The sequence below is a fragment of the Lycium barbarum genome, chromosome 2 (assembly GCF_019175385.1).
Source record: "Lycium barbarum isolate Lr01 chromosome 2, ASM1917538v2, whole genome shotgun sequence".
NCBI classification, from domain to species: domain Eukaryota; kingdom Viridiplantae; phylum Streptophyta; class Magnoliopsida; order Solanales; family Solanaceae; genus Lycium; species Lycium barbarum.
In genome coordinates, this window is record NC_083338.1 from 81,911,334 (window position 1) to 81,930,589 (window position 19,256).

The following is a 19,256-nucleotide window of genomic DNA, read 5'->3' on the forward strand; positions in this document are numbered from 1 at the left end:
ACCTCGAGAGGCAAGAGCAAGAACAAATATTATGGAAATGGTTACTGAGAGAGCTGGAATGTGTTATAATAAAGTGAAGGGATCGACCAATGAAGGAGGCATGCGAAGGGCATAATTTAGTAAAAGAACGTTTAAGGAAGGATCGGGAGTGCAGGATTAGTTTAACATTCGAGGACGAATGTTCCAAATGGGGGAAGGATGTTACACCCCAGAACGTTTCGTGTTACTAAGGCTACAGACGGCTTAATGTGAGCTCAAGGAGGAGAAAATATTACAAGTATAAAGAATGAAATTCTACTGTAGTATCATGAGGATAGCATGAGTATGATATTTGGAATTCGTACAATATGATTGGAATGATACGTTAAAAGAGATCTAGCCCTCATAACCGTAAGCTGAGATGGGGCCCACATGATGGGATTTTTATAAAGGACATATGATAAATTATATTGACAATATATGTGAAGTTAAACACAACTCAACAAGGACCCTTGAGCCAAATCCAAGTGTAAGCCCTCCAAAAAGATGTTTTTAAATTACGTTTTCGGGTGATCTGAATTGGGGAAACCATAACCCCATCATTATTTGGGAATTTGGGACAACTCCTAAAATGAAAGTTGTAGATAATTGAATTAGATTTCCAACCATAGGTCGTGGGAATTTATTCGATATCGGAATCAAGAGATATGACTGTTTTACTGAACAAAGGTGTTGGCCGCAAGTAGAGAGCCTGACACGTGGCAGGACAACTCCACCGCCCTTTGTCACTATAAATAGGCTCAACACAGGTCATAAACAGCATGGAAATGTTCAGCAATCTTATGGAAGGTTAGAGAGAGAGGGAGGAGAGGTTAGAGAGACAAAGCGGGAGTTTGATCAAGTTCGAGGCCCCAAATCCCGAGGCCCGTGAAGAGTGAAGTGAAGAACAAGTTATTGTTGTCGTTTTGAAAACAAATCTAGCTTTGGATGATGTTTATTTCATGGTTATGGACTACATAAGGTATGTTTAAGTTGTATGTGATGTTATTTACATGTTTATTGAAAGATTTGGCGGATTAGAATATTGGAAATGTTGATGTAATTGTCGTATATGTTGTATTAAGTAGTTGGGGATTAGGTGTTGATTTGTATGGATTCTTTGGTGGATTTAGTTAGATTATTGTGGATAAATGTTGGGTATTTTTTTTAATGTTGATATTAATGGTTTGTTAGCTGAATGGAGGTATTGGGATTGTTCAGAATAGAAAGAAATGCTGTCGAAATTCCATTAGAAATAAAGATAATTTTAAGGGATTGATTTTAAGGATATATATATATATAAGATGGATTGTTGCAGTAAATTAAGTATATTGTTGTGTTTTTGAGATTTATTTGTTGTTGGGCTGCGGTGGTGATATACCGAATTGGGAGATACTAATGATATAGGGGAAATGCTGCCCGTTTCATTTTAGAATTAAGTTATTTATTAATTTATATGATATACGAAAGCCTTCTTAAGTCACGTGCATATTCTTACGATTATAAGTTGGCATACTAATTGTGAAAAGTTCGTGATTAAGTTGAGTTCCTTGGACGACGTAAGGTATTTAAAGCTAACCCTTCTTTCTTTTTGGCATGATCTTTATGAAACAAACAGACGACATATATATGACTCCAAAGAAGCTCCTATTCTTAGAGCACTAGGATGGCTAATTTTCTTGATTCCCAGAACTTACTTTATTATGTCTTGATACGTATCTATGATTTCTGAAGTTCTATTTGATATATTCCATAGTGACATTCGAAGGGTACTGGATATGACTATTGTCTTGATTTCTGAATGATAGTTCGTTTGAATATTCTATTGAGTCTCAAATATAATCTAGTTTGCATATGGTTGCTCACTACTCTGCTCGTGCATGCCTTAATATATCTTTCACCGAGTCCCGGGCCGGGTATGTTTTCGTGCACAGTTTCACTGCATTGTTCACCGAGTCCCCCACTAGAGGGCCGGGTACGGTATATATATATATAGATATATATATATATATATGATGATATGATGATGTTATGATATGATGATATGATGATGTGATGATGTGATTATGGCGCCAAGGATGACTTTATTCACCGAGTCCCATAATGGGCCGGGTATGATACATGATATTGATATGCATGATTTACATTTCATAAGGCAACTGTATTGGTATTTTTAATGTCATACTTGTCTCCTGTGACCTCTATTTTAGTTATGATCCTCTTTACTGTATCACATGCTTTATATACTTAGTACATATTCCGTACTAACCCCCTTTCTTCGGGGGGCTGCGTTTCATGCCCGCAGGTACAAATACTCGATTAGATGATCCTCCAGCTTAGGATTTCTACTCAGCTGTCTTGGAAAGCTCCATTGTTCCGGAGCCTAGACTTTTGGTACAGATCTTTCGATGTATATGTATATATGTTTATCCAGGGGTACGGCGGGGCCCTGTCCCGTCATATTTCACCATTGATACTCTTAGAGGTCTGTAGACATGTGTGTGGGTTGTATATAAGTTCTGTTCAGCTATGTCTATACGATGTGCTTTGGATATGTTCGGCTGTAGTGGCAGCCTTGTAGGCTTGCGTATGGTATTAACATGTAATGGCAGCCTTGTTGGCTTGCGTGTCATATTACATTTTGATTAGTTGTGACTCCTCAGGAGACAGGCTATCTAGATACATATATATAATGATGTTATGAACCTTTGGAGCTCTTTTGCAAGTTTCCATATTGTTCTTAAATTCAGTTGACTATATCTAACAGGTATGTATACGGGTGTCCAGCTTGGGCACTAGTCATGGCCCACGGGGTTGGGTCGTGACAAGTGACAAAACTTCACTTAGAGAAAACCTCAACTTCAATTTCAAAGGAATTTCTAGCTTCCCATAACCCTAGTTAGCATCCCTGCACTTTCTTCCACTAATTTTTTGGTGTTTGATCTTTGATTCACCTTGAATTTATATTGGTAAGATGTATAGAGGATTCTAGAGGTTTCAAGAGGTGTGGAGGAAATGAGAAATGAAAATAAGAACTTTGGGGTCTTATATTTATAAAATGGACAAAGCTGCCCGCTTGGATTTATACGGACACTTATACGATCCATATATGTGATCGTATAATACTCCCAGTGATCACCCCTCACTGTGACTATTATACGGACCGTATAAAGTTATACGGACCATATAATGGGTCGTATAACTCACTTTCCTCCCGAGTTGTTCTCGTCGTTCCGTTTGATCTCCAATCCTTATGGGACCTTCTTAACACTTGTTTAACACTTCATTAACAATCTAAGGAGCATTATAACTCGTCCTCAAGACATTTTTAAATCAATATTAGCTCGATACTTTGCAAAACCTTTCAAAAACACGACTTATACTTCGCCTTCCTCAATGAACTTTCTTCTCTTGCCTCCAATGTCTTTGGAATCTTAATTAGAATCGTTAGGTACCCCTTCTTACTTATAGGGACATCATATACCTTTTACCCTACGTTAGTCTATTTACCGCACAATGACATGAAATTTTCCGAGGTGTGACAATTATTATGTTGTTCTTTATGCCTTACATACTCAGTACATTATTTGTACTTATGTCCTTTTGTTTGTGGACGCTGTGTTCATGCCCGCAGGTAGACAGGGAGACGATTTAGACCTTCAGGCTGCTCTCTCAGCATTTGTACAGGAGCACTCCACTTGTTCTGCAGTTGCAGTTCAACTTTGTATGATTATTTTGTGTACATTTGGGCATGGCAGGGTCCTGTCCCATCCTTATTATGTTATGCACTCCAGTAGAGGCTCGTAGACGGATATGCACAGTTAGATGTCCTATGACCTTCTCGGTCTACGCTTTGTTGTATCATTATCTTTTGATAGCCTTGTTGACTTGTATACTTGGGTTCAGCTTGATGACGTGTGTATATATATATATATATATATTGGGCTTTTGTCCCTTACAGTTTATGATATCTATTAGTTAGCATTATGGCCCACTCAGGCCTGATTATGTGATGCATGTATGTCTTGAGGTGCTCGGTAGGTTAGCACCGAGTACCCGTCATGGCTCTCTGGTTGGGTCGTAACAAAAGTGGTATCAGAGTAGTTCATCCTAGGGTTGTCTACGAGTCGTGTCTAGTAGAGTCTTGCTTATGGGTGTGCAGTGCACCACACTTATAAATAGGAGGCTGCAGGACATTTAAGAAGATTGCCTTTCTTTCTCATCTTAGATCGTGCGATAGAGCCATGTTATAAGAATTCCTTTTTCCTGACCGTGTGTTATTATTTCAGTAATACCTGTGATGAGGAAAGCTTCAACGACCCATAAGGGCAAGTCAGTGGCAGGCAGGAGAACTAGACATGTATCGCTTGTAGATGTTGAGGAAGGTGAGTCTCAAAATTAGGTTCCATCTCAGCCCTATCGTACTCCACCCGTTCCAGAGGAGCATAAATGAGCTCCAGCCCCAACTCCAGCTCCAGCTCCAGCTCCAGCACCCCCCAGTTTCTCCACCTGATGCCTCAGGCCAGGAGATGCGAGAGGCTATTCGGTTATTGACTTAGTTTGTAGCCGCTCAAGCCCAGCGTCAGGGTACGGGTTATGGTGATAGGGTTGTTAGTGCCAGAGTTCGAGATTTTATTAATTTAGACCCTTCAAAATTTTTTGGATCGAAACCAGATGAGGACCCACAGAATTTCATAGATGGGATGCTGAGGACATTGCGAGTGACGCATGCTTCAAGCACTGAATCAGTAGAGTTGGCTTCCTATAGATTATAGGATATTGTCGTTTATTGGTATGAGACCTGAGTGTCATCTAGAGGAATTAATGTACCCCCACCCGTATGGCAGGAGTTCACATATGCCTTTCTTCGACATTATATTTGCCTCCAAAGATTCAAAGGGCCTGAGCTGATAGGTTCCTGAATCTTAGATAGGGGAATATGAGTATTCGAGAGTACAGTCTTAGTTTTAATTCATTGGCTAGATATGCTCCAACTGTTGTAGCTGAGATTGGAGATCGTGTTTATTGGTTTGTGAGTGGACGGGGGCCACATTTGATTGACGACTGCATAACGGCCTCCCTTTAGACAGGTATGGATATTTCTCGCATAACAGGCACACACTCAAAATCTTGAGAACCGTAAGCAGCAGCGGAGGGCCGAACGTGAGCATGATAAGGGTCATAGTAAGAGAGCCAGATTTTCAGGTGCTGCCAGTGAGTTCAGAGGTGGTCAGAGGTAGCAGTATCCTACGCATTCATCCCATTCAGCGGCTAGTGCGCCTCCGAAGTTTGCAGGCTCGAGATTTGATCGATCTGCTTATTGTTACACCTCGAAAAATTCGTTGATGCACAAGTAAATAGGCTAGTGAAGAGTACAAGCATACGATATTTCCATAAGTAAGAAATGACATTCGACGACCCTAATTAAGAATTCAAAGATGTTAGAGATGGGGGAAGAAAGTTGCCAAGATAAGGCAAGGCATACGATAGGTATCGGACGAGAATTAAGAGTAACAAGTTGATGATGGCTTAATGATGTTTGGGGAAGAGTTATAACGTCCCTTGAATTGTTAATGAGGTGTTAAAAAAGTGTTAAGAAGATCCCGTAAGGATTCGAGATCAAACGAAGTAGCGAGACCAAGTTCAGTGGACTGATGGGTTATACGGCTCATTATACGGACCGTATAATGGACCGCAGAACCATCACAGTCAAGATCACTCACTGGAGGGATTATACGGTCAGTTATACGGACCGTATAAATTTATACGGCTCGTATAATGGACCGTATAATGGTCACAGAAGCGAGTTGATGAAAGGTCCATTTCACGGTCCCTTATATGGACCGTATAAATTTATACGGCCCGTATAATGGACCGTATAATGTCCCCGACAGATCATATTTTGGGTTATTAAAAGGGGACCAAGTTCATTATTTCATTTCCACATTTCACCCCTTCTCTCTAAAACATCTCTCTACATTTATTCCACAAGAATTCAAGAGTTATTAGTGATCAACAACATAAACCAAGTGAATCAAGTGTAAGAAAACCCATTAAAGATCATTCAAGTAAGAAATCAAAGTGAAGGTGAAACTAGGGTTTTGCTCAAGTGAAGCATTTTCAACCAAGGCTTGTTCCTACAACATATAAGGTAAGATTTATGGTATTTCTATGTTGTTTAAGATATTTGAAAGTTCAAATACTTGGATTGTAGAAGGATATAGAAAAATGGGTCATGAATGTGGAATAGTGCCATTTTGAGTAACAGCTTGAATTGAGTCATGATTCATGGTGTGTTGTGATATAAATATGTTATAAATGATGTTAAGAACATGGGATAGGAAATGTATGTGAATGAATGTAGTCGTGTGTTATGACCATGAATATGGGTAATTGGAAGTGAATTGGGAAATGTGGTTAATGTGGATGAATAATGACTATTGTTATGATGTTGTGAATGTATTATTGATGTTTGGGAGTTGATATACGCTATGGAGGAATGTCGTATAAATAAAGGAGACGCTGTCCGATTTTTCTCTAGTTTTAGTCATGTATGCTAGCTATCGATTTCTAACGATGGTATGACTTTAATGAAGGTAGAAACGCGAACGTTGAAAAAGAACGTGCAAGTGGTAAATAGTTGGATGGAAAGGTATGTGAGGCTAACCCTTCTTTCACAAGGCATGGTTCTTTGGACAAACATCTAACTCTTCTATAAGTCTATGATGTCTTTCAAATGATTCGATCTTCCGAGCTATTGAGCTCACTATTCTTGATATGCTACAATTGTACTAAGTTCCACCTATGACGAGTAAGCCTATAAATATAGATGTAATGAATGACGATAATAGTGATAATGATATTGATGACGACTATAATGATAATAGCGATGACGATAACGATGACGATGATGATAGTGATGATAATCTTAAAGATGCTTATGAGATATTATGTATATGTATCTATGTATGACGATTATGGAACCCCGAGCTTATAAGGCCGGGTAGAATAAATATGTATATGATTATATAATGCGCGCACACCTCTGCAGATGGTACGGATAACCCTGAAGCCTTGGTAGGGCCAGATGTAACCCTGAAGCCTTGGTAGGGCTAGGTATGTGTGACCTTGAGCCTTGGTTGGCAAAGTATGTATGAAACACCGATCTTTCATGGTCGGGTATGCTATGCAAATGCTATGTATACGATATGATTATGTATATGATATAGATATGAGTATAAATATGAATATGATATGAATATGAATAAGATTATGTATATTAATACGACGATGAACGCAATGTAAATGAGTACGGATATGGGTACGTATACGGATAAGGATGTATGTACACAAATACGCATTAGAAATGGAAAGTTCCTACGAAAGGTAAGTAAGTTCTTATGACGATGATATTACGATCTCCCATCCTATGCTATTCCTTATGTCATATATTATGCTTCTGTGTTGATATTGATCATGCTTTACATACTCAGTACATTCTTCGTACTGACGTCCTTTTGTTTGTGGACGCTGCGTCATGCCCGCAGGTGCACAGGGAGACAGACTTAATCCATAGCTACCTTCTCAGGGACTACATAGCGGAGCTCCATTTCATTCGGAGCTATAGCTTTGGGGTACTTATTCTTTTGTGTACATAATTATGGGCATAGCGGGGTCCTATCCCGCTTATGTGATATGACATACTCTCCTTAGAGGCTCGTAGACATGTGTGTGTGTTTAGATGTGTTTGGCCTTGTCGGCCTATATTTTGTACATCATTTTGTTAGCCTTGTCGGCTCATGTACATTGATACGGCATAGATGCCTATGATGATATAAAAGATGTTATTGTCCAATGGGACCAGCATGACGGATAAATAGAAATATATGTTTATTATGTGGCACACCTAGATATAAGTGTAAAGGTACGGTAAGGGGTGCTCGGGCGGGTTAGCATCGGGTGCTGGTCGCGGCCCCCAAGCCGGGTCGTGACAAAAGTGGTATCAGAGCAGTTCTATCCTAGGGTGTGTCTCGAGCCTTGTCTAGTAGAGTGTTGGTTATGGGTGTGTTGCGCGCCACACTTATAAACAAGAGGTTGCGGGCATTTTCGGAATTAATGATCTTCTTTCTTCATAAGAATCGTGCGACAGCGCTATGATATAAGAACTTCTTGTTCCTTAACGGTGTGTTGTGTATTTCAGATATGCCTGTAAAGAGAAAGGATACAGCAACCCAAAAGGGCAAGACGGTGGCAGAAAAGCGGGCTGAAAGAGCACTGCCACCGGTAGTAGAGGAAAGTGAGTCCCAGAGTGCGGCTTAATCTCAGTCCTCTCGTTCAGTACCTATATTAGAAGAGCGTGAGGGAGCCTCATCCCCAGCTCCAGCACCTCCGGCTCCTCCACCGGATGCTTCAGGCCACGATGTAAAAGAGGCCATTCATTTACTTACTCAATTGGTTGATGCCCATACACAGCGGCAAAGTGCAGGGCAAGGTGATAGGGCTGTTAGTGCAATGGCCCGTGATTTCATCACCTTAAACCCTCAAAATTTTATTAATGGTATGTTGAGGACGCTTCGATTGATACATGCTTCGGACACCGAATCAGTGGAGTTAGCGTCATATAGATTGAGAGATGTCTCGATCCATTGGTACACGGTTTGGATGGCTTCACGGGAAGCCAATGCACCTCCCCCGGTATGGAAAGAGTTTGTTGATGCTTTCCTCCGACATTATATGCCTCCAGAAGTTCGGCGAGCTAGGGCCGATAAATTCTTAAACTTGAAGCAAGGTAGCATGAGTGCGTTAGAGTATAGTCTCCGCTTCAATTCTTTGGCTAGGTATGCTTCGGCCATGGTAGCGGATATGAGCGACTGAGTGCACCGATTTGTGAAAGGCCTAGGGCCACATTTGATGGATAGGTGCTTAACCGCGTCCCTTCAGGACAATATGGATATTGCACGCATACAGGCTCATGCTCAGAACTTAGAAGAAAGTCTGCAACAGCAAAGAAGTGAACGTGAGCATGATAGGGGACATAGCAAGAGGGCTAGATCTTCGGTTCCGATGAGCGAGTTCAGAGGTGGTCACCGGCAGCAGTTTTCTAGGCATTCAGGCTATTCTATGACCAGTGCACCTCCACAGTTTTTGGGCCAGAGATTTGATAGATCCACTCATTCCGAGCCGAGTCAGAGCTTTTCGGTATCTCAGTTTAGAGGTGATTCGGGTCAGGCGAGGTCACACGTGCCACGATGTTCCCAGTATGGTAAGTTACATTGGGGTCCATACCAATCGGGTTCAGATGTTTGCTATTCATGTGGTCGACCAGGCCATATTATGCGTGATTGCCCCTCAGTTCATGGTAGAAGTAGGACCCAGCCATCAAGGTCGGTAGCCGGATCTTCAGCATATGTACGCCCTATGGGGCCAGGTTCACATGCACCAGTCGGCCATGGTAGAGGCAGAGGGAGAGTTTCCAGTTCTAGCGGTCCTCAGCACCGTATTTATGCTTTGGTTGGATGCCAAGATCTTGAGTCTTCTCCTGACGTGGTCACAGGTATATTATCGGTATTTTCTCATGATGTATATGCTTTGATTGATCCGGGCTCCACATTGTCATATGTTACTCCGTATATTGCGGGTCGATTTAGAGTCGAACCGGAGTCGATCAAACCTTCTGAGGTGTCTACACCCGTGGGTGAATCGGTAATAGCTAGCCGAGTATATAGAAACTGTGTAGTTTTGATTTGTGATCGTCGTACTATGGTTGACTTGCATGAGCTAGAAATGGTAGACTTTGATGTCATTATGGGCATGGATTGGTTGGCTTCTTGCTATGCCAATGTTGATTGTAGAATGAAAATAGTTCGTTTCAAATTTTCGGGAGAACCGGTTTTAGAATGGGAAGGGAATACTGCGTCACCAAAAAGTTGGTTTATTTCCTCTCTAAAGGCAAGGAAAATGATCACGAAGGGATGTATTTGTCATCTAGTTTGGGTCCAAGACGTAGAAGCTGAATCGCCAACTTTTCAGTCGGTTCCCGTGGTGAATGAATTTCTGGATGTGTTCCCGGAAGAGCTTCCAGACCTTCCTCCCGAGCGAGATATTGATTTTGCCATTGATGTGTTGCCAGACACTAAGCCTATATCTATTCCTCCCTATAGAATGGCACCCGCAGAATTGAAAACGTTGAAGGAGCAGTTGAAAGACTTGCTTGATAAAGGATTTATTAGGCCTAGTTCATCCCCATGGGGAGCACCCGTATTGTTTGTCCGAAAGAAAGATGGCTCCTTGAGAATGTGCATTGATTACCGGCAATTGAATAAGGTAACGATTAAGAATAAATATCCTCTCCCGAGGATTGATGACTTATTCGATCAATTGCAAGGCGCCAAATGGTTTTCAAAGATCGATTTGAGGTCCGGGTATCATCAAGTGAGAGTTAGGGAGAAAGATATCCCAAAGACAGCCCTCAGAACAAGATATGGCCTTTTGAATTCCGGGTAATGTCATTTGGGCTAACTAATGCACCGGCAGTATTTATGGATTTGATGAACAATGTGTTCAGGACTTTCCTAGATTTGTTTGTGATTGTATTGATCGACGATATCTTGGTGTATTCTAGATCCGAGGAAGAACATGCGGATCATTTGCGTGCTGTCCTTAGAGTTCTTCAAACTCGAGAGTTGTTTGCAAAGTTTTCTAAATGTGAGTTTTGGTTGAACTCAGTGACATTTCTGGGACATATTGTTGCAGCCGATGGTATTCGGGTAGATAGTCAAAAGATTGAGGCCGTGAAGACTTGGCCTAGGCCCACAACTCCTACGGAGGTTCGTAGCTTTCTGGACTTAATACAGGAGATTTGTTGAAGGTTTTTCTTCTATTTCTGCACCACTCACAATGTTGACCCAGAAATCAGTAAAGTTTCAATGGACAGATGCTTGTGAGCATAGTTTCCAAGACCTAAAAGATAGATTGACCTCTGCACTAGTCCTGACGCTTCCAGAGGGACTGGAAGGTTATGTTGTATATTGCGATGCTTCAGGCATTGGGCTAGGTTGTGTATTGATGCAACATGGTAAGGTGATTGCGTATGCTTCAAGGCAGTTACGCAATATGAGAAGAATTACCCAACCCATGATCTAGAATTGGCTGCAGTGGTTCACGCGTTAAAGATATGGTGACGTTATTTATATAGTGTCCACGTGGATATTTATACGGATCATAAGAGCCTTCAACATATCTTCAAGAAGAAATAGTTGAATTGCGGTAACGACGATGGTTGGAGTTGCTAAAAGATTACGATGTTGATATCTTGTATCACCCTGGAAAGGCAAATGTTGTGGCTGATGCTCTTAGCCGCAGATCTATGGGAAGTTTATGTGATGTACGGCAAGAGAAGAGAGAAATGGTTCGTGAGCTCCAGCAATTAGCTAGCCTAGCAGTTCGAGTAGTGGACTCAGGTAGCAAGGGAACTACTATTCAGAATTCAGCAGTCTCGTCGCTAGTAGCGGAAGTGAAAGAGCGACAATATGAAGATTCCATGCTAATGCATTACAAAGATACATTCCCTTAGATAGAGGAGTCATCATTTGAGCTTTTAGGAGACGGAGTTCTCTGATGCCTAGGCAGATTATGCGTTCCTGATGTGGCAGGTTTACGCCACAAGATATTGAAAGAATCTCATTATTCCCGTTATTCTGTTCACCCTGGTGCGACGAAAATATATCATGATCTTAAGTCTATATATTGGTTGAATGGGATGAAGAAAGATATAGCGGAATTCGTAGCTCAATGTCCCAACTGTCAGCAAGTGAAAATCGAGCACCAAAAGTCGGGCGGATTGTTGCAAGCTATTGAAATTCCAACTTGGAAGTGGGAAGTAATTAACATGGACCTCATTACAGGCTTACTCCATTCTCGACGTAATTATGATTCCATATGGGTGATTGTGGTAGACTCACTAAGTCAGCTCATTTCTTACCGGCCAGAACGACATATGTGGCAGAAGATTATGCAAGGCTTTATGTTAAAGAGATAGTGAGACTCCATGGTGTTCCAGCATCTATTATCTCGGATAGAGGGACTCAGTTTACAGCTAATTTTTGGAAGTCTTTCCAAGAGGATTTAGGGACCCAAGTAAGCCCTAGCACGGCATTTCACCCGCAGACTGATGGACAAGCTGAGCATACCATTTAGACTCTTGAAGATATGTTACGGCCATGTATGATAGATTTTGGAGGAAATGGGGATGATCACTTGCCACTCATTGAATTTGCTTACAACAATAGTTATCATTCTAGCATTCAAATGGAACCGTATGAGGCTTTATATGGGCGAAAGTGTAGATCCCCAATTGGGTTGTTTGAAACATGAAAGGCTAAATTGATAGGGCCAGACTTGTTCCAGCAAGCCATAGAGAAGGTTAAGCTCATACAAGATCGGTTGTTAGCAGCCCAAAGTCGTCAAAAGTCCTATGCGGATAATCGTCGAAGAGACTTAGAGTTCAAAGTTAAAGATTGGGTATTCTTGAAAGTGTCGCCAATGAAGGGCGTCATGAGATTTGGCAAAAAGGGGAAGCTTAGTCCCCGGTATATTGGGCCTTACGAGATTGTACAAAGGATAGGCAAAGTGGCCTGTGAGTTAGATCTACCTCTGGATTTGGAGTCAGTCCATCCAGTTTTCTATGTCTCGATGCTTCGAAAATGTGTTGGAGATCCTGCTAGGATTGTGCCGATAAATGATGTACAAGTGACAGAGAAGTTAACTTATGAAGAGGTACCCATTGCCATACTAGATAGGCAAGTACGGAGGCTTAGAAACAAAGAGGTGGCCTCAGTTAAGGTTTTGTGGAGAAACAATAAACGAGAAGAAATGACATGGGAAGCAGAAGAAAGTATGCGATCCAGATACCCACACTTATTTCAGCCCCCGGAAGAGGGCCAAGATGAGACATCAAGATCATAAGGTATGTATGTTTTCCTTTTATGCATTTGGGCCGTGTGTTGCCAAATTCCATTGCTATTATATTGTGGCCCCGTGAGGCATCGTTATTATGGGTTGATGTGACAGGATGGTAGTGCCATATTATAGGGGAAACTCTGGCAAAATTTTTATAGAATCCCCGAGGGCTTTAACATTCGAGAACGAATAATCTTAAGGGGGGAAGAATGTTACACCTCGGAAAATTTTTCGTTGATACACAAGTAAATAGGCTAGTGAAGAGTACGAGCATACGATATTTCCATAAGTAAGAAATGACATTCGATGACCCTAGTTAAGAATTCAAAGATGTTAGAGATGGGGGAAGAAAGTTGTCAAGATAAGGCAAGGCATACGATAGGTATCGGACGAGAATTATGAGTAACAAGTTAATGACAGCTTAATGATGTTTGGGGAAGAGTTATAACGTCCCTTGGATTGTTAATGAGGTGTTAAACAAGTGTTAAGAAGATCCCGTAAGGATTCGAGATCAAATGAAGTAGCGAGAACAAGTTCAGTGGACTGATGGGTTATACGGCTCATTATACGGACTGCATAATGTTATACGGACCGTATAATGGACCGCAGAACCATCACAGTGAAGACCACTTACTGGAGGGATTATACGGTCAGTTATATGGACCGTATAAATTTATACGGCCCGTATAATTGACCGTATAATGGTCACAGAAACGAGTTGAAGAAAGGTCCATTTCACGGTCCCTTATACGGACCTTATAAATTTATACGGCCCATATAATAGACCGTATAATGTCCCCGACAGATCAGATTTTGGGTTATTAAAAGGGGACCAAGATCATTATTTTATTTCCACATTTCACCCCTTCTCTCTAAAACATCTCTCTACATTTATTCCACAAGAATTCAAGAGTTATTAGTGATCAACAACATAAACCAAGTGAATCAAGTGTAAGAAAGCCCATTAAAGATCATCCAAGTAAGAAATCCAAGTGAAAGTGAAACAAGGGTTTTGCTCAAGTGAAGCATTTTTCAACCAAGGCTTGTTCCTACAACATCTAAGGTACGATTTATGGTATTTCTATGTTGTTTAAGATATTTGCAAGTTGAAATACTTGGATTGTAGAAGGATATAGAAAAATGGGTCATGAATGTGGAATAGTGCCATTTTGAGTAAGAGCTTGAATTGAGTCATGATTCTTGGTATGTTGTCATATAAATATGTTATAAATGATGTTGAGTACATGGGATAGGAAATGTATGTGAATGAATGTAGTCGTGTGTTATGACCATGAATATGGGTAATTGGAAGTGAATTGGGAAATGTGGATAATGTGGATGAATAATGACTATTGTTATGATGTTGTGAATGTATTATTGATGTTTGGGAGTTGATATACACTATGGAGGAATGTCGTATAAATAAAGGAGACACTGTCTGATTTTTCTCTAGTTTTAGTCATGTATGCTAACTATCGATTTCTAACGATGGTATGACTTTAATGAAGGTAGAAACGCGAACGTTGAAAGAGAATGTGCAAGTGGTAAATAGTTGAATGGAAAGGTATGTGAGGCTAACCCTTCTTTCATAAGGCATGGTTCTTTGGACAAACATCTAAATCTTCTATAAGTCTATGATGTCTTTCAAATGATTCGATCTTCCGAGTTATTGAGTTCACGATTCTTTATATGCTACGATTGTACTAAGTTCCACCTATGACGAGTAAGCCTATAAAGATAGATGTAATGAATGACAATAATAGTGATAATGATATTGATGACGACTATAATGGTAATACCGATGATGATAACGATGAAGATGATGATAGTGATGATAATAGTAAAGATTCTTATGAGCTATTATGTATATGTATCTGTTTATGACGATTAAGGAACCCCGAGCTTATAAGGCCGGGTAGAATAAATATGTATATGATTATATAATGCGCGCACACCTCTGCAGATGGTACAGATAACCCTGAAGCCTTGGTAGGGCCAGGTAGATGTAACCCTGAAGCCTAGGTAGGGCCAGGTATGTGTGACCTTGAGCCTTGGTTGGCCAAGTATGTATGAAACACCGATCCTTCATGGTCGGGTATGCTATGCAAATGCTATGTATACGATATGATTATGTATATGATATAGATATGAGTATGAATACGAATGTGATATGAATATGAATAAGATTATGTATATGAATACGACGATGAACGCAATGCAAATGAGTACGGATATGGGTACGGATACGGATAAGGATGTATGTACACAAATACGCATTAGATATGGAAAGTTCCTATGAAAGGTAAGTAAGTGCTTATGACGATGATATTACGATCTCCCATCCTATGCTATTCCTTATGTCGTTTATTATTCTTCTATGTTGATATTGATCATGCTTTACATACTCAGTACATTCTTCGTACTGGCATCGTTTTGTTTGTGGACGCTGCGTCATGCCCGCAGGTGCACAGGGAGACAGACTTGATCCATTGCTACCTTCTCAGGGACTACATAGCGGAGCTCCATTTCATTCGGAGCTATAGCTTTGGGGTACTTATTCTTTTGTGTACATAATTATGGGCATAGCGGGGTCCTGTCCCGCTTATGTGATATGACATACTCTCCTTAGAGGATCGAAGACATGTGTGTGTGTTTAGATATGTTTGGCCTTGTCGGCCTATATTTTGTACATTATTTTGTTAGCCTTGTTGGCTCATGTACATTAATACGGTATAGATGCCTATGATGATATAAAAGATGTTATTGTCCAATGGGACTAGCATGACGGATAGATAGAAATATATGTTTTATTATGTGGCTCACCTAGATTTACGTGTAAAAGTACGCTAAGGGGTGCCCGGGTGGGTTAGCACCGGGTGCTCGTCGCGGCCCCCTAGCCGAGTTGTGACACTTATTCAGGACCATATCAGGGTTCCAGAGTCTCAGGTTCTCAGTATAGAAGGGATTCAGGCCAGACGAGGCCACCTTTACCACGATGTACCCAGTGTGGTAAGTTACATACTGGACAGTGTCTCTTAGGTTCAAATGTTTGTTATGCTTGCGATCAGCCTGGCCATATTATGTGCGAGCATCCATCGAGAGGCGGTAGAGGTGTATTTTGGCCTATAGGACCAATAACTGGTTCGTCATCATCTATACGTACTCCGGGGCAAGGCTCTCAAACATTAGTAGGCTGTGGTGGTGGCAGATGGGGAGCGTCCAGCTCGAGCGCTCCTTAGAACTGCATTTACGCACTGGTTGGTCGACAGGATCTCGAGTTTTCGCCTGATGTGGTTACAAATATACTATCAGTATCCTCTCATGATGTATATGCATTAATTAATTCAGGTTCTACGTTATCGTATGTCACTCCTTTTATTGTTGGTCAATTTAGGGTAAAACCTGAGTCTATTAAACCTTTTGAGGTGTCTACACCCATTGGTGATCCAGTAATAGCTAGACGAGTATATAGAAATTCTGTGGTTATAGTTTGTGATCATCATACTATGGCAGATTTGATTGAGTTAGATATGATAGACTTTGATGTCCTTATGGGTATGGGTTGGTTGGCTTCCTATTATTCTAATGTTGATTGTAGAACGAAGATGGTTCAATTCCAGTTTCCAGGAGAGCCAGTTCTAGAGTGGAAGGGTAATACAGCATCACCAAAAGGTGGGTTTATTTCCTATCCCAAGGCAAGGAATATGATTGTCAAAGGTTGTATATATCATATTGTCTGGGTTCAGGATACAGAAGCTAAGCCACCAACTCTTCAGTCTGTCCCAGTGGTTAATTAATTTTTAGATATATTCTCGGACGAGCTTCTAGGTCTTCACCAGAGTAGGAGATTGATTTTGCCATTAACGTATTACCAGATACTCAGCCGATATCTATTTCTCCTTATAGGATGGCGCCTGGTGAGTTGAGAATTGAAGGAGCAGCTGAAGGACTATCTTGAAAAAGGCTTTATCAGGCCTAGCACATCTTCGTGGGGAGCACCAGTGTTATTTGTGAGGAAGAAAGACGGCTCCTTGTGGATGTGTATGGATTATAGGCAGTTGAATAAGGTGACAATAATGAATAAGTATCCAATCCCGATGATTGATGATTTATTTGATCAGTTGCAAGGTGCTAGATGGTTCTCAAAGATAGATTTGTGATTAGGGTATTACCAGGTGAGGGTTAGAGAGAAGGACATTCCAAAGACATCTTTCAGAACTAGATATGGTCACTTCGAGTTTTGTGTAATGTCATTGGCATTGACTAATACGCTTGCGGTATTTATGGATTTGATGAACAGCATATTCAGACCCTTCCTAGATCTATTCGTGATTGTCTTCATCGATGATATTCTGGTATACGCATGTAGATCATTTATATGTTGTCCTTAAAGTGCTTCAAGCCCAGAAGCTGTATATAAAGTTCTCTAAATGTGAATTGTGGTTGAACTCTGTGACTTTTCTGGGGCATATTATTTCAGATGAAGGTATTAGGGTTGATACACAGAAGATTAAAGCCGTAAAGACTTGGCCGAGACCCATAACACCTACAGAGGTTCGTAGTTTTCTCGGCTTAGCAAGGTATTACAGGAGATTTGTAAAGGGTTTTTCTTCAATTTCTGCACCATTGACGAAGCTGACTCAAAAATCAGCTAAGTTTCAATGGACCGATGCTTGCGAGTGCAGTTTTTAGGAGTTGAAGGATAGATTAACTTCAGCACTAGTTCTGACACTTCCAGAAGGATGGAAAGGCTACGTTATTTATTGTGCTACTTCAGGCATTGGTTTAGACTGTGTATTGATGTAGCACGGTAAGGTTATAACATATGCTTCGAGGCAGTTGAGAAAGCATGAGAAGAATTACCCGACCCATGGTCTAGAGTTAGCCGTGGTTATTCATGCATTGAAGATGTAGAGACACTATTTGTATGGTGTTCATGTTGATATCTATATAGACCATAAGAGCCTTCAGAATATTTTCAAGCAAAAAGAGTTGAATTTGCGTCAAAGGCGATGGTTAGAGTTATTAAAGGATTATGATGTTAGTATCTTGTACCATCCTGGAAAGGCGAACATAGTAGCTGATGCCCTTAGCCGCAGATCCATGGGTAGCTTGTCTTACATTCAGCTAGAGAAAAGGGAGCTAGTTCATGAGCTTCAGCAGTTATCTAGTGTAAGAGTTCGATTATTGGACTCATTCGATACATGGGTTACTATTCAGGATTCGGCAGTCTCATCTTTAGTAGTTGAGGTTAAGAAGTGCCAATATGAGGATCCTATTTGAGGTTTATGTAGATGGAGTTCTCAGATATCGAGGCAGACTGTGTGTTCCTGATGTTGCAGGATTACGTCATCAGATTTTGGGAGAAGCTCATTACTCCTGTTATTCTATGCATCCAGGGATGACGAAGATGTATCATGATATTAAGGAAGTTTATTGGTGGGATGGAATGAAGAAAGACATAGCAGAGTTCGTAGCCTAGTGTCCTAACTGTCAGCAGGTAAAGCTTGAGCATCAAAAGCCCAGCAGATTATTGCAAGCTATCGAGATTTCGATATGGAAATGGGAAGTAATTAATATGGATTTCATTACAGGCTTTCCCCGCTCTCAGTGTAAGTTCGATTCCATATTGCTGATGGAGTTACAAAATCAACCCATTTTCTCCTGTCAGGGCTACATACTCAGCCGAATACTATGCGAAGCTTTATATTAATGCAATAGTATGCCTACATGGTGTTCCGATATCCATCATTTCCGACAGGGGTGTGCAGTTTACAACTAACTTCTGGAGGTCCTTCCAAAAGGGTTTGGGCCCAGGTAAGTCTTAGCTCCGCATTTCACCCCCAAACAGACGGACAGAATGACGTACTATTCAGACGCTTGAGGATATGCTACAGGCATGTGTGATAGACTTCGGAGGTAACTAGGATGATCATTTTCCACTTATTTAATTTGCATATAATAATAGTTATCATTCCAGTATCCAGATAGCCCCGTATGAGGCTTTATATGGGCGGAAGTATAGGTCACTTATCGGAAGGTTAAACTCATTCAGGATCGATTATTGATAGCTCAGAGTCGTCAGAAGTCTTATGCAGATAATCGCCAACAGGACTTAGAATTCCAGGTTGATGACTAGGTATTCTTAAAATTATCCCCTATGAAAGGCGTTAAGAGGTTCGGTAAGAAAGGTAAGCTTAGTCCTCGGTACATTAGACCTTACATGATTGAACGTAGAATAAGCCAGGTGGCCTATGAGTTAGATCTACCTTCAGACTTAG